This window comes from Chamaea fasciata, unplaced genomic scaffold, assembly GCF_029207755.1.
Source record: "Chamaea fasciata isolate MVZ Bird 193981 ecotype frontalis unplaced genomic scaffold, bChaFas1.0.hap1 SCAF_2, whole genome shotgun sequence".
In the NCBI taxonomy this organism is placed as follows: Eukaryota; Metazoa; Chordata; class Aves; order Passeriformes; family Sylviidae; genus Chamaea; species Chamaea fasciata.
This window is the reverse complement of record NW_027094087.1, coordinates 101,468,985-101,480,521: the sequence shown is the minus strand read 5'-3', so window position 1 is coordinate 101,480,521 and position 11,537 is coordinate 101,468,985. Positions and strand designations below refer to the sequence as shown.

At 46.4% G+C, this 11,537-nt stretch overlaps 1 protein-coding gene across 2 annotated transcripts in view; it reads left to right on the top strand.

The window, feature by feature from the left end:
• Positions 1-7,979: 7,979 nt before the first annotated feature.
• The window catches only part of BCLAF3 (BCLAF1 and THRAP3 family member 3), a 33,700-nt gene continuing 30,142 nt past the window's right edge, over positions 7,980-11,537 (top strand). For both annotated transcript variants that reach the window (XM_066176917.1, XM_066176916.1), the window contains exon 1: positions 7,980-8,076. The gene's annotated coding sequence lies outside the window, so the exon portion shown is untranslated. The remainder of the gene's footprint in view (positions 8,077-11,537) is intronic.

The window sequence follows — 11,537 nt, the reverse complement described above, 5'->3', positions numbered from 1 at the left end:
AACAAGATGAGTATCGGTGAAGAATTTGCATATTTACCTTTATATTTGCTTTCAGATAAAACTTTTCAAATTTGCCTGAATATCTGGAGTAAGTACTGTCACCTGAGGGGTCAAATTCCTTCTTTTTGCTTTTGATGATGTATCTTCTTCATAGCAGCACCAACCCAGCGTTTGCTGTTGTGAATCAAGACTGTGCTTTGAACTTTTTACTTTGAATTTGTCAGTGGTCTTGCAGCTGCAGTGAAGGATCACTAGTGATTCACACAAGTCCTTGACAGAGCTTTTCTGCTCTTAGTTTATATAACTGAGTTTCTAATAGATTAACACCTGTGAGGTAATTGGGCATCACAGTAGCTTTCTGATTAGGTTCAGCACTTTCCATGGTGTTGACCTGGGAAGTGGCACCCAGAGCTTGCCTTGGACCTCTTGTCTCCCCAGGGAGTTAATTTCAAAATAAAACTGCATCAGTGAGGGGTGGATCTGGACTCCCAGGCTGTATTTTCATCTGGTGATGAACAGCTTGACGGAGTGGGAATCATCCTCTCTCCTTTAATTGTACAAATGAGATGTGTGTGCAGAATGCTGCAGCAATAGCACAGATTGCTACTCTGGCTGGCAGGGTGGGAATCTTCCCTCTGGCACAAAGAGAGCAGCAGCACCTTTCCCTGCTTCCCATCCCACTTCAGTCCCAGCTTGACAGCACCTACAGCTCACGTGCCCCTGCCACCACCCCACTCCTGTTCCAGGCATTGCCAGTGAGGCAGTGCAGCTCTTCTACTGCCCAAGGTGGCACAGTGGCTTAAGCATTGATCACACTGGTTGGAGAGGCCTGAGATCCCAGGATAACTGGGTTTGAGTGCTGCTCAGCAGTCTGGAAACCCTAGAAGGAGACCTCCTTCCCATTAAGGTTTAAACTGTATTAAAATGTTGGTAGTTCAATATTCAGGAGCTGAAATCTAGACTCTGAGGTTTATATCTTGTTTTCTCTAAGCCTGGCCTGTGTCCTGCACAAGAGGGAGACTGTCCTTTAGGTGACACAAATGAATCAGTGGTAATATGCTGCTCCTTTTCCTGATTTAGTGACCTGTGGGACTTCTGCCTTCTCTCTTCTCCCTCCCTATTCAAGAACAAGGTAGAAACTGAAAAAGGTCTCTTCGTTTGCTTTCATTTCATGATAATGTTGTTCAGGCTGTTGGTTGCCTCCAAAATCAGTGTGAGGAGTGGTGGTTCCCCTATTCTGCCACTGTTTATGGGTGCACAGAGACCTAAAGGGCAGTTATCTGACTTTGGGGATGCTGCTTTTCAGTATCAATATTAAATTCTGAAAAGTGTATTATTGCTGCTGAGCCACTATGCTAAAATCTGAAAAATATATTGTATGTTATGACTGAATGCAATTTTCTCTGGATTTTCTTTTTAATCTTCAGGAAAACAGCTTTTAAATTCAATCTCTCCAGAATACATACACTTAGAAATAACAGAACACTGAAGATATTCAGATGCCTTTTTGTTATTGTTGTTAGTGCAATAATACCAGTCCAGAACACCGTGGGCCAAAATGTTCATTTCTCCTCCACTTTTTCATCCCATCAATCATTTATCTTATCCTTATGATGTCCCACAGCTGAAGAGTAGGTGATGCTGTTCACTCCAATTTAACATGTCTGTTGAAGCATGTGAAGTGGCAAAGTCCTTAAAACTGCAGGCAGAAACTCTAAGAGGAATTCAAGCTTTTAAAATTATCACCTAAAGTTAAAGAAAATGATTTCTTGATCCCTAAAATTTTAGATACTTGTTTTCTTCCCAGTAGCCTTGTTTGCTCTGCAGTTTGTATATGTTTGATAGCATTCTGATTATTCAAGACTGAGCTTAGAAATGTTTTTAAACTATTAGGTTTGATGATTACCTGAGGCCTGCAATTTTCAGGATCAAAATAGAGGCTCTGGAAGATAGTGTGTCACGTTCACCTGGGAGCTTTACCAAAATAGATGTGTATCCTTGCTATAATCAAGCCTTAATGGTTTCCACAGAAAAACCAAATATGATGCAGGAGAGATCCAACAAATAGAAGGAGCAGTAAGCAATGAACTGCATGCTCTAGGAAGTCCTTTCTCTAAGAATAGGTTTTTTAAGTAGTTACATAAATAGCTTAAACCAGCAGCTTTGCATATCACTTTAGATCTTGCTGTGCCTACAAGGAATGACTTCAAGTCCATTGCAACTGTAGGTGATTGACATTGTACAATAATTGACCCACAGACATAAAATTGCATAACTGAAGAACAAGTTCATAATCAGGGAAATGACTCTGTCAGTATCTTATGGTTTTTGTCCTGAAATAATAGCCCCTCTCACCAAATTCAGTAAGCAGCACAGTAAGCAGGATCAGGGCAATACCTGTAACACCATATTAACATGTACACACGTCCCTTTTCAGAGTAACCTCTCTTATAAAATACAGATGGCAGCATTGTCTGAAAAATCATTTTTAGCACCTCAAATATGTGAAGCTGTGGGGGTTTATACCACTAAATTCTGTGGAATAACTTCTAATTTTCCTGGTGTGAAATCTCAACCAGGAATAATTTTCACTTTTTTTTTTTTTTTTTTTTTTTTTTTTTTTTTTTTTTTAACCTCTTATCAGTTTAAATACAGAAATTCAAAACAATATAAATTCTGGCCATTGCCTCCTGAAATGGGTTTGTTCTCTCAGTTCCTGCACAAAGACTACCCACACCAAAGCTGGCAGAGAAACAGAAGTCCAAGGAGTCTTTCAAAGACTGACTGTGTGCAGTAGTGTGTCAGGGACAGCACTGAAACCCTGCTGGCACAGGCAACAGGTACAGTCCTGGTCAGACATGGCTAAAGCTTTCCCAGCTGAAGACTGGGTCAGAAGTTATTCCCTCTGGGCAAGCAACGTTTTTATTTCTAACCTCCAGTTTTACAAGGTTAATTTATGCCAGTGTTGGGCTTTAGGGCAGGTGTCTGTAGCAAATGAAACTGCTGGTGGATTGAGCAAATAAGTGAGCTGATGAATGGGTGAAGGTCACAGTCACTGAAGAATGCTAAGATACTTTACACATAGTTACTACCACGTAGTTACTATTATAATTCCTAAGGCAAATCAGTATCCAGTCATGCCCACAATGTTGTCTCAAGTTGGACATTTTGAAATTTTCTCTCCCTCAGTCAGACTTTCATCCTGCAGTTTTACTGCAATTTCTCCTTCTATCATCTTTCCAAAACCTGGCTCTTGCACTAGCAAAGAATTGCAGCCTTTTTGCCCCTCTGCCTTCCTCCTCAAACTCATCTGCTGTGACCTCTTGGATGATAAGCTCAAAGACTTTGTTTTTAAAATTCTCTTACTGCATTTGTGTCACACATTGGTATTAGTTCACACACTGAGATTGTTTTCACTGGTATTTTGCCAAAACGCTGCCAAGTTCACACGGCCTGTATGCCCAGCAGCAATAGCACATTTTCATGTGTTGTTACAGGAAAGCCAAGATAACCTTATAAATAAAACACTGGCTTTGTTATGTCATGAGAGCCCAAGCTTGCTGGAGGCTCTCTTTGAAGAGTAATTTGGTGATGCTATCGGAGCCAAGTCATGCAGTTAGTCATCCTCTCACATTGCTTCAGGTTTTAATTAAGCAATTACTTTCCAGCTTTCCTTAAATTTCAAGGCTAAAGAATGTAGGACGGATTTCCTCAATGAAGGAGGAAGTCGTTATCTGTTGCTTTGAGCCCAGACTGAAAAAAAGTATCATAGTTCCACAGAAAACTGTTAAAAATGTTCTTATGACTGAAATTTGGGGGTTATTGCTTCATTCTGGAACAAATTCTTGTCTTGTCTGTATAAGGTATTACAGATTTGAAGTTCCTTTGACAAATAACCTCAGGAATTGACTTAAACCCCAGTGTCTAATTTTTGATAAATTAAGAGAGAGCTGATACTCCCTTGCTGGGGACTTAGAGGTTTAGCTAATTTTGTTCTACTGAATGATTCAATTTTTTTATGACTGCCATTAGAAGAAGGAAACGACCAACATCCCTGCAAAGAATTAGATGGCTCACTCTCATTTCATAACAGGAGATGTACTTTGTGGTTTGGTGAAAGCATTTTGATAAAAAAGTGCCTGATTACACTAAGGGGTAGGGAATGGTGAGAGGCGGAAGAAGAAAGCATGAATGTGAAACTCCTTCAAAAGCAGAGATCCGAGTTAATGAAGCCATGCAAACGTAATCAGGAGGCATAACAAGATAGTGAAGTACAAAATAAAATGTTTCCCTTTAGGTATTGTGAAAGGTTGCCTGGTAAAACCGTGATTTAACCTTGGACAGCAGTTCTTGATGGTGGATCAAGATCATCTTGTGGGTGTTGACTCCACCAGACCCTCTCTCACTGTTCCAAGATGCTTCTTCCCTTTTAACTATCACCACCTACAGGCTCTGTCTGCAGACACCAAAACGAGTTGTGTATGACAACCAAGCCAAACCACTCCTACAACGAAATTTTAATGCCATTTGTCTGGTGTATCTCAGTGGAGATCAGGTGTTCAGCAGCAGCTGCTGTGGTGGTCAGCCCTGGCACTGCAGGAAAGTCCAGGTGATGCTCCCCAGCACAGCCTGCAGAGCACGTTCCTTGTTCTCTACCTGCTTCTGTGCCTGACCTTGCCAAGCAATCAAGGAGAGGTTTTTTTTAAATTAGCATAATATGGTTCAGCAAAGGTCAGTGCCAAGAGTAATATTTTATGTGGAAAATGAAATGCCTCCTTGAAAGAACAGATCCATAAGGTCTGTCAAGGGCTAGTTCCTGCTTTTGAATTTTAGGTAACTTCCATTCATCATTTCCAGGTGTTTAGCATGCAAACCACAGTTGTGCTCTTTCCAAGGGAAATGTTTACTAAATTAAGCATTAAAGGAATATGAAAGATATTCTCTGTTCTAATGATACTTAATTAGAAATAAAACATGGAAATAGATTGAAATAATTAGTATTAATAAGCAGTAATTGCCAAGTCTTGTGCAACAGAATAGCCTTCCCAATTTAGAGGTGGAGAATAATGATGCTGTGAAGCTACTAATAGACACTGATTTAAATATTAATTTAACTTGTAAAGTACACGTAAGTTGTTTTTTACTTAGACTGCATGGTCCTAGCCACAGAGATCCTTGTGTGCTTACTATCCATCAGGATAGTATCCATCCTGCTATCCATAAATATATGTTGGATCAAGACCATCTGAGACAATGATAAATAAAGAGATTGATTATGAAATTTGATAATTTATGTCATGTAGAAGTTTACCCTACATGTACAGAGGCTGTCTGCCTGTACTGAGAGCTCAGTTTTTGTTTCAAGGCTGCTTAGTTTTAAGTCTCAGTGCAGAGGTAGCCCCCTATATCACTTTCTTCATCTAAAGCTCACTGAGCCAATTCTCATCCTGAACTTCTGTTAACAAAAATTCCAGCACAGCAAAGAGGAAGCAAGTGTTGTTTGGTGCAGCTTGCCACTGTAATTCTGTGTCCTATCAGTAAATTTTCTGCAGTCCATTTTAATTGGGAAAATGCTACAGCTAAATTTAAAAATAATCTTATAATTTTATATGAGAATTTCAAAGTGTTTTGATGAATGCAGGAAATTCTTTTATACAGCAATAACGTGGTGTTCCTTGCATTTGAGTCCACAGAGAATGAGCAGGATCCTGTAGACAAAAAACACAAATGGATTAATAGTTGTGACAAGAGATCCCTCAGTCCCAACTTCAGCCCCCAGGCTTGAGAAGGCAGAAATTGAAGATAATGTACTGCTGAAAGATCAGTCCTATAAAGGAGGACAGCAAGGTCTCAGCAGCTAAAAGTCCAAAGAACAGCCAAAGCTGGCAGCTCACACTGGTCTTCAGAACATAAGGAAACTGAGACCATCCCTTTAAGGGGGCCAAGAGTAAGCTACCCTTCCTCGCCACTCTCTGTTCAGTGATTATAAAATTTCATCCTGTTTAGGCCATGGCTTGATGACAGAGTAAATGCAACACTATGGCTCTCAGCAAGATCAAAAATGTCAAGACTGTGTAACACATAGTGATGAGTCTGGTTCTTTTTTTGGCTTAAATTAAATTGTTTAAAAACAAATATTGATAAGGTTAACTTGGTAAGCTTTACACCAGATCAGATATCGCCTGCCTTTGCAGTTGTAATGATACTGTATCAGGTATCACTGTCTTCCTTTAGCTACTGTAAAAATACAAAACCAGCCAAGCACGAAAACCATGCTTGGGCTAAAACAAAATTGTGTGCCTGCATCTGTGCTGAATCAAACTTATATTAATGAGTTGATCTGACAATGCACCAAAGTAATATTCAAGATCCTTGACCAACAGCCTTGGGTGCCAATGCAATCTAGATAGCATCAATGTCTCCTTGGTTTTGTGTGATCTGTAAATCTGTTCCTCAGTGGTTTTCAGCCATAAGAAGATACTTTGTTTTGAAGGGGTACAGTATGTTCAGTGTGTGATTCTGTTGTTCACAGCTCTGGAAGGAAAAACTGACACCAAACCTGTTGGGCCTGCTGGCTATCAGGACTGGCAATCGAGGGAATTAATGCATCCCAGCAGCCCAAAGAGCCTTCAGGCCACTGGGACTGATCCGATCCCCGCCAAGGGGAGTGCTGCCATCCTGTAGTGCATGTTCTGACGGGAACTCCAGGAACTTGCAAAAAGTCTTGGAGAGCATTACCTGACACTTGTGAGGCACCTCGACCCTCAGAGCAGCAGCAGCCTGGGACAAGGGAGCCACGGCTGCCTCACCTGCGGGCTGGGGGCAAGGCCACGGTGGCTGCAGCTGCAGGGTTGGACCTGTCTGGCCTCGGGGAGGCTTCAGTCCAGCCTTTCCTGCCTGACCTACTGCAGTGCAGCCAAGACCACTGAAAGGGCCAGGACTGTGACGCCTGCCCAGCAAGCCCGGGTCCTTGGGGCCTGCCCCACCGCTGAGCCCTGCACAGGAGCTGCTAGTGCTCCTTGGGCCCAAGGGGCACTGAGAAGTGTCCCAGAACCATGGAATAGTCTGAGCTGGAAGGCACACAGAAGAATTGAGTCTAACTCCTAGCCCTGCACAGGACAGCCCCATGAACCTGAGAGAGCATTGTCCACACACTGCCTGAACTCTGTCAAGCTTGGTGCTGTGACCACTTCCCTGGGGAACCTATTCCAGTGCCCAGCCATCTTCTGGGTGAAGAACCTTTTCCTGATATGCAACCTAAACCTCTCCTGACAGACCTTCAGGCCATTCCCTTGGGTCCTGTCACTGGTTACCACAGAGAGGAGATCAATGCCTGCCCCTCCACTTCCCCTCACGAGGAAGTTGTAGACCACAACGAGGGTTCCTCCAGGCTGAACTAGCCAAGTGACCTCAGCCAGTTCTTAAACACTTTCTCCTCTAGACCCTTTGACATCTTCGTAGGCCTCCTCTGCACACTCTCTAATGGTTTTATGGCTTTATATCTTTCTAATACTGTGGCGCCGAAAACTGCCCCCAGCACTGGAGCTGAGGCTGCCCCTGTGCAGAGCAGAGCGGGACAATCCCCCCCTCTCCCGGCTGGCGATGCTGTCCCTGATGCGCCCCAGGACACGGCGGACCCTCCTGGCTGCCCGTGCCACGGAAGGGCTCTGCTTCCCACAGGGCATTTCAGGCAAGAGGCTGCTCAGAATTAAACACCCGGGAAGGGCCAGCGCACCCCGTCCTCTGCGCTACCGCGGCCGGGAACCAGCGGCCGGGACCCAGCCGCCCATCGCCCAGGCCGAGCAGCAGAGCCCAGCCGACGGCGGCCCTCCGGGGCTCCGGGGAAGGGGCCCCGGTCTGAGGGGGGCGGTCAGGGGGCGGTGCCGGAGCCGCCCCCGCCCGGCCCCGCCCGGCCCTCCCCTTCCGGGCCGCCCCCCGCCCGCCCTTTCTCTCCGCCGCGCCCGTGCGGAGCAGCCGCGGCCGGCGCGGCCGCCGGGACCCGCCCCGCCGGCTCGCCGGGCACCTGCTCGGGGCGGAGCGGCGGCCGGAGGAGCGGCGGGAGCGGCGCCGCAGGCGGTGAGTGCTGGGCCGGCGGCGGCAACGCGGGCGCGGCGGGGCCTGGTGAGGCCCGGCGAGGGGGCGGGGGCCGGTGCCGCGGGCAGGGGGAGCCGGGGCCGGTGCCGCGGGCAGGGGGAGCCGGGGCCGCCGCGGTCATTGTCCCCGTCAGCGCCGCCTGCGCGCCGGGAAGGAGCGGGCCGGGGTGCTCGGGGCTCCGTCGCCCTCGGCCGCGCCCAGCGAGGGCCGGCGGTTGGCCCGGCCCGGCCCGGCCCGGCCCGGGGAGCTGAGCGGCCGTTGCCGCCCGCGCTGCCCGCTCCGGCTCGGGCGCTACCGGCCGGTGGCAGCGGAGCTGCGGGGACTGGAGCTCGGCGGCGATTGTGCTGCACCCTTCCTGGGTCTGCTGGCGGCGGGGTAGCCGGAACAGCGGCACCCGGACCCGCCTCGTCCCGCGTGTGTCCATGTATGTACCGAGCGCGTGTGCCGTGGTGCGGTGCGCGGGGGCCGTCAGGAGGTTTGGGAGGGCCAGGAACAAAGCATAGGGCAGGGACACACACCCAAGTCGCCGCGGGGCTGTCGGCCGTGCCCCCGAGTCGTGACTGCTCCAGAACACCCGTGTTGCTGTGACCCCTCTGGGCCAGCAGCACCGCAGAGCTGAGGTGGCTGCTCACTGTTACTGTAAGGACACCTTAGAGGTGAGCAGTGCATAAATACCACCAGTCCCCGTTTGCAGTAATTTATATGTAGTCGCACGCAGAACCACACCGGGTAAAGTCTTTATAAAGACTTAGAATGGTAAGGATTTTGTAACTCAGTTTCAGTATGTCTGTGATTTAGCTTAATGTATTTTCCCCATTGAGTCAAGCCAAAGCAAGATGAATTGGTGCCGATTTGAACAAATCTGTGGTTTTTTTGAGACTTCTTTAAGTGATTTAGTAGATTGTGCACGATTTTTTCATACACATCTGAGTGGGTGGTAATGTCTCATAAGGAGTTGGTGATAGCAGTCTCCTCACTTGGCTCAACTCCACCTGGGGCAGCAACACCCAATTTCTACTGCCATTCTTAAATGCCCCAAGTCACTTCTTAATATAGTTTAGATTCCCGAGTTGTAAGGGTTTAAAACAAAGGCTGCTCAAATTGCTGGGAGATTTAAATTACCTGCTTACCTTGTGTGTTTGTGGACCTCAAGGAAAAGAGAATCTTCTGTGAAAGTGTTGCTGGGTGTTGATGGCTGGAGGAAGAACAGGGAAGAGGATGCCAGGAGGAGAGGGGAAGAAATATGCAAAAAGCATGGAAGGATATTTGGTGAAGGATGTCATGTTGTAGCAGCCTGACACAGGGCTGGGCAGAGCACAGAGATGACTGTCTTTCTCTTTGAGGATTTTTCTGGGTTTTGTTGTTTTTTTTTTTCATATTAGCATTGATGAGGTGAAGAGAAATTAATTAACTTCCTTTAGTGACACACCCGGTTATCCTGATAAACTGCTGTCTATCTTGAGTGTCCATGCACTCCTCCACATCTGCCTTCAGCAAAAGAACTGGTATTTCTGCCACCGCTTTTGTAAGAGTCATCAAACCAACTCTCTGTGTGCCTGTGCTGGGACAAGATGGGCTTGATTTTGGTGCAGTCTTGGCTTGTGGGTGTTCAGCTGTCAGGAGGTAATGTAGGCTGGGTTGGTGTTGCAGGCAAGCTTTGAGGCATGTGGCTGCACACAGTTAGGTTTGCTTTTCCTCTCAGGTGGTAGCAGGTGCTTGCTGTCTGCAGGGAAGGAAGGAAGGAAACATGCCAGAGTCTTCCAGCAAAGATGCATTTCTGTGGTGTGACTGGGGAAGGCAGCCTGGACTTCCCAACCTCCTGGCAACGCTGCTCTGCAGCACCACTGATTCTGAATAATGAAGGGTCTTATTTTGGTTTTCTGGTGTTTTTGTGACACTAAGGTGAAAAAGCAGAGGTTTCCATCATGGTTTGTATGTTTTGGAGAGCTTTCAGTAGGCAGGGAGTTGTTATGGTCTATCTCTAGGACTGACAAAAGCAGGTTTAACCTGCTTCTGGTGTCCCCTTAGAAACTGGTCAGCAGATGTAGATGGGTATGGTGCTGTAACATTTCAGGCTCTGTACTGAACCAGTGTTAAAGGCCTCTAATTCAAGACATTATAGAAATGACTCACTAATATATTTATGGGTTGGGTTTTCTTTGTGGAAAAAAAAAAAGAAGTTTGAGAGTGAAATACCTTATTTATTATGTGATACAGACTTATCCTGCTCAGTCTTTCCAAGTTGGCATTCTAATCTGTTCTTTTGCAAAGGTGAAGCATTGCCTGCTAATTAGTGTAATTAAATGGGTCAGTTTTAAATGAGAACTCACTGAAAAGTTATATGCTCTGTAGACGTACTCAGTTATTTTTACTCCTTTGCTCAAATATGCAGACACAGGGGAGTATTTTCTATGTTTCAAGGAATTACTTAGAATTTGTTAGGTGGTCCACTAAGAAATTGTGTATGCTTGAGCTAGGCCTGTACTTTCTGTAGTAGGTCTTCATCTTACTGTGAGTGTAAGGGGGAACAATCATTTTTTTATCTCTATTTGTGTAGCAAGCAGAGGAGAGCGATCCCCACGTGCTGCCCCTGCATGGCACAGTCACCTCACTAGCCTGCGGCCTGGTTGTCTGGTGACAGTCCTTGGCTTTGGGGTACAACCTTGTAAAGCCTGCCTTCCCCAGCTTGTGCCAAAGAAAAAGGATGAAGCTGAGTAGGAGGACAGCTTCTAAAACCATGTGGTTTTGGTAGGTTAAAGGGGTGCTTCTGCAGCTGGGGGGGCCCAGTCTCTCATCAGATAAACTGGAGCATCAGAGCTGCTCTCCTTGAGGGGTGACACATTCAGCAGGAGTGTGGTGCTGCCTCCTGCCATTGCTGCCCTCCATTCCCAGCTGCTCTGCCTCAGCTGCCTGGGGAGGTGCTGTGGATCAGATCTGGAAATTTCTTAGATATAGCATGGCATGGAAAACGGAGGGGGGGAAAAAGGATTATCTCTCTGATGATGTTGGTGGTGAGGATTTAGGCTGTGAGATTGCAGTGGCCTCAGACCTGCCACAAAATATTGTAGGGATTCAAAACGTATCCTTGGAGATGTGGAAGGTGCTCCAAGAGTGATAAAAGCCCAGGAGAAGGGATCTGTAATCACGAAGAGTCATTCTTGAATATCAGAGACCTGTGAGAGCACTGAGGATGGAAATTTGGCTCTCAGTCATTTGCATTGATCTGTTACTTGCTGTGTCGTCTATAAGAGGGAATGGTTTAGAAATCCCTCAGCCAAGTTTCATTTATCTCAGCTGGGTGTGTGCCCTTGACTTAAACTTGACTTAGCTGTTCTAGCATGTAGCTTTCAAAGCTGTCACACGTGTCCTTCCCTGAGGTGGTGTGCCTTGAGATGGGAGTCACCTCCATGTGCTGGCAGAGCTGAGTTAACAGTGGAGATGGT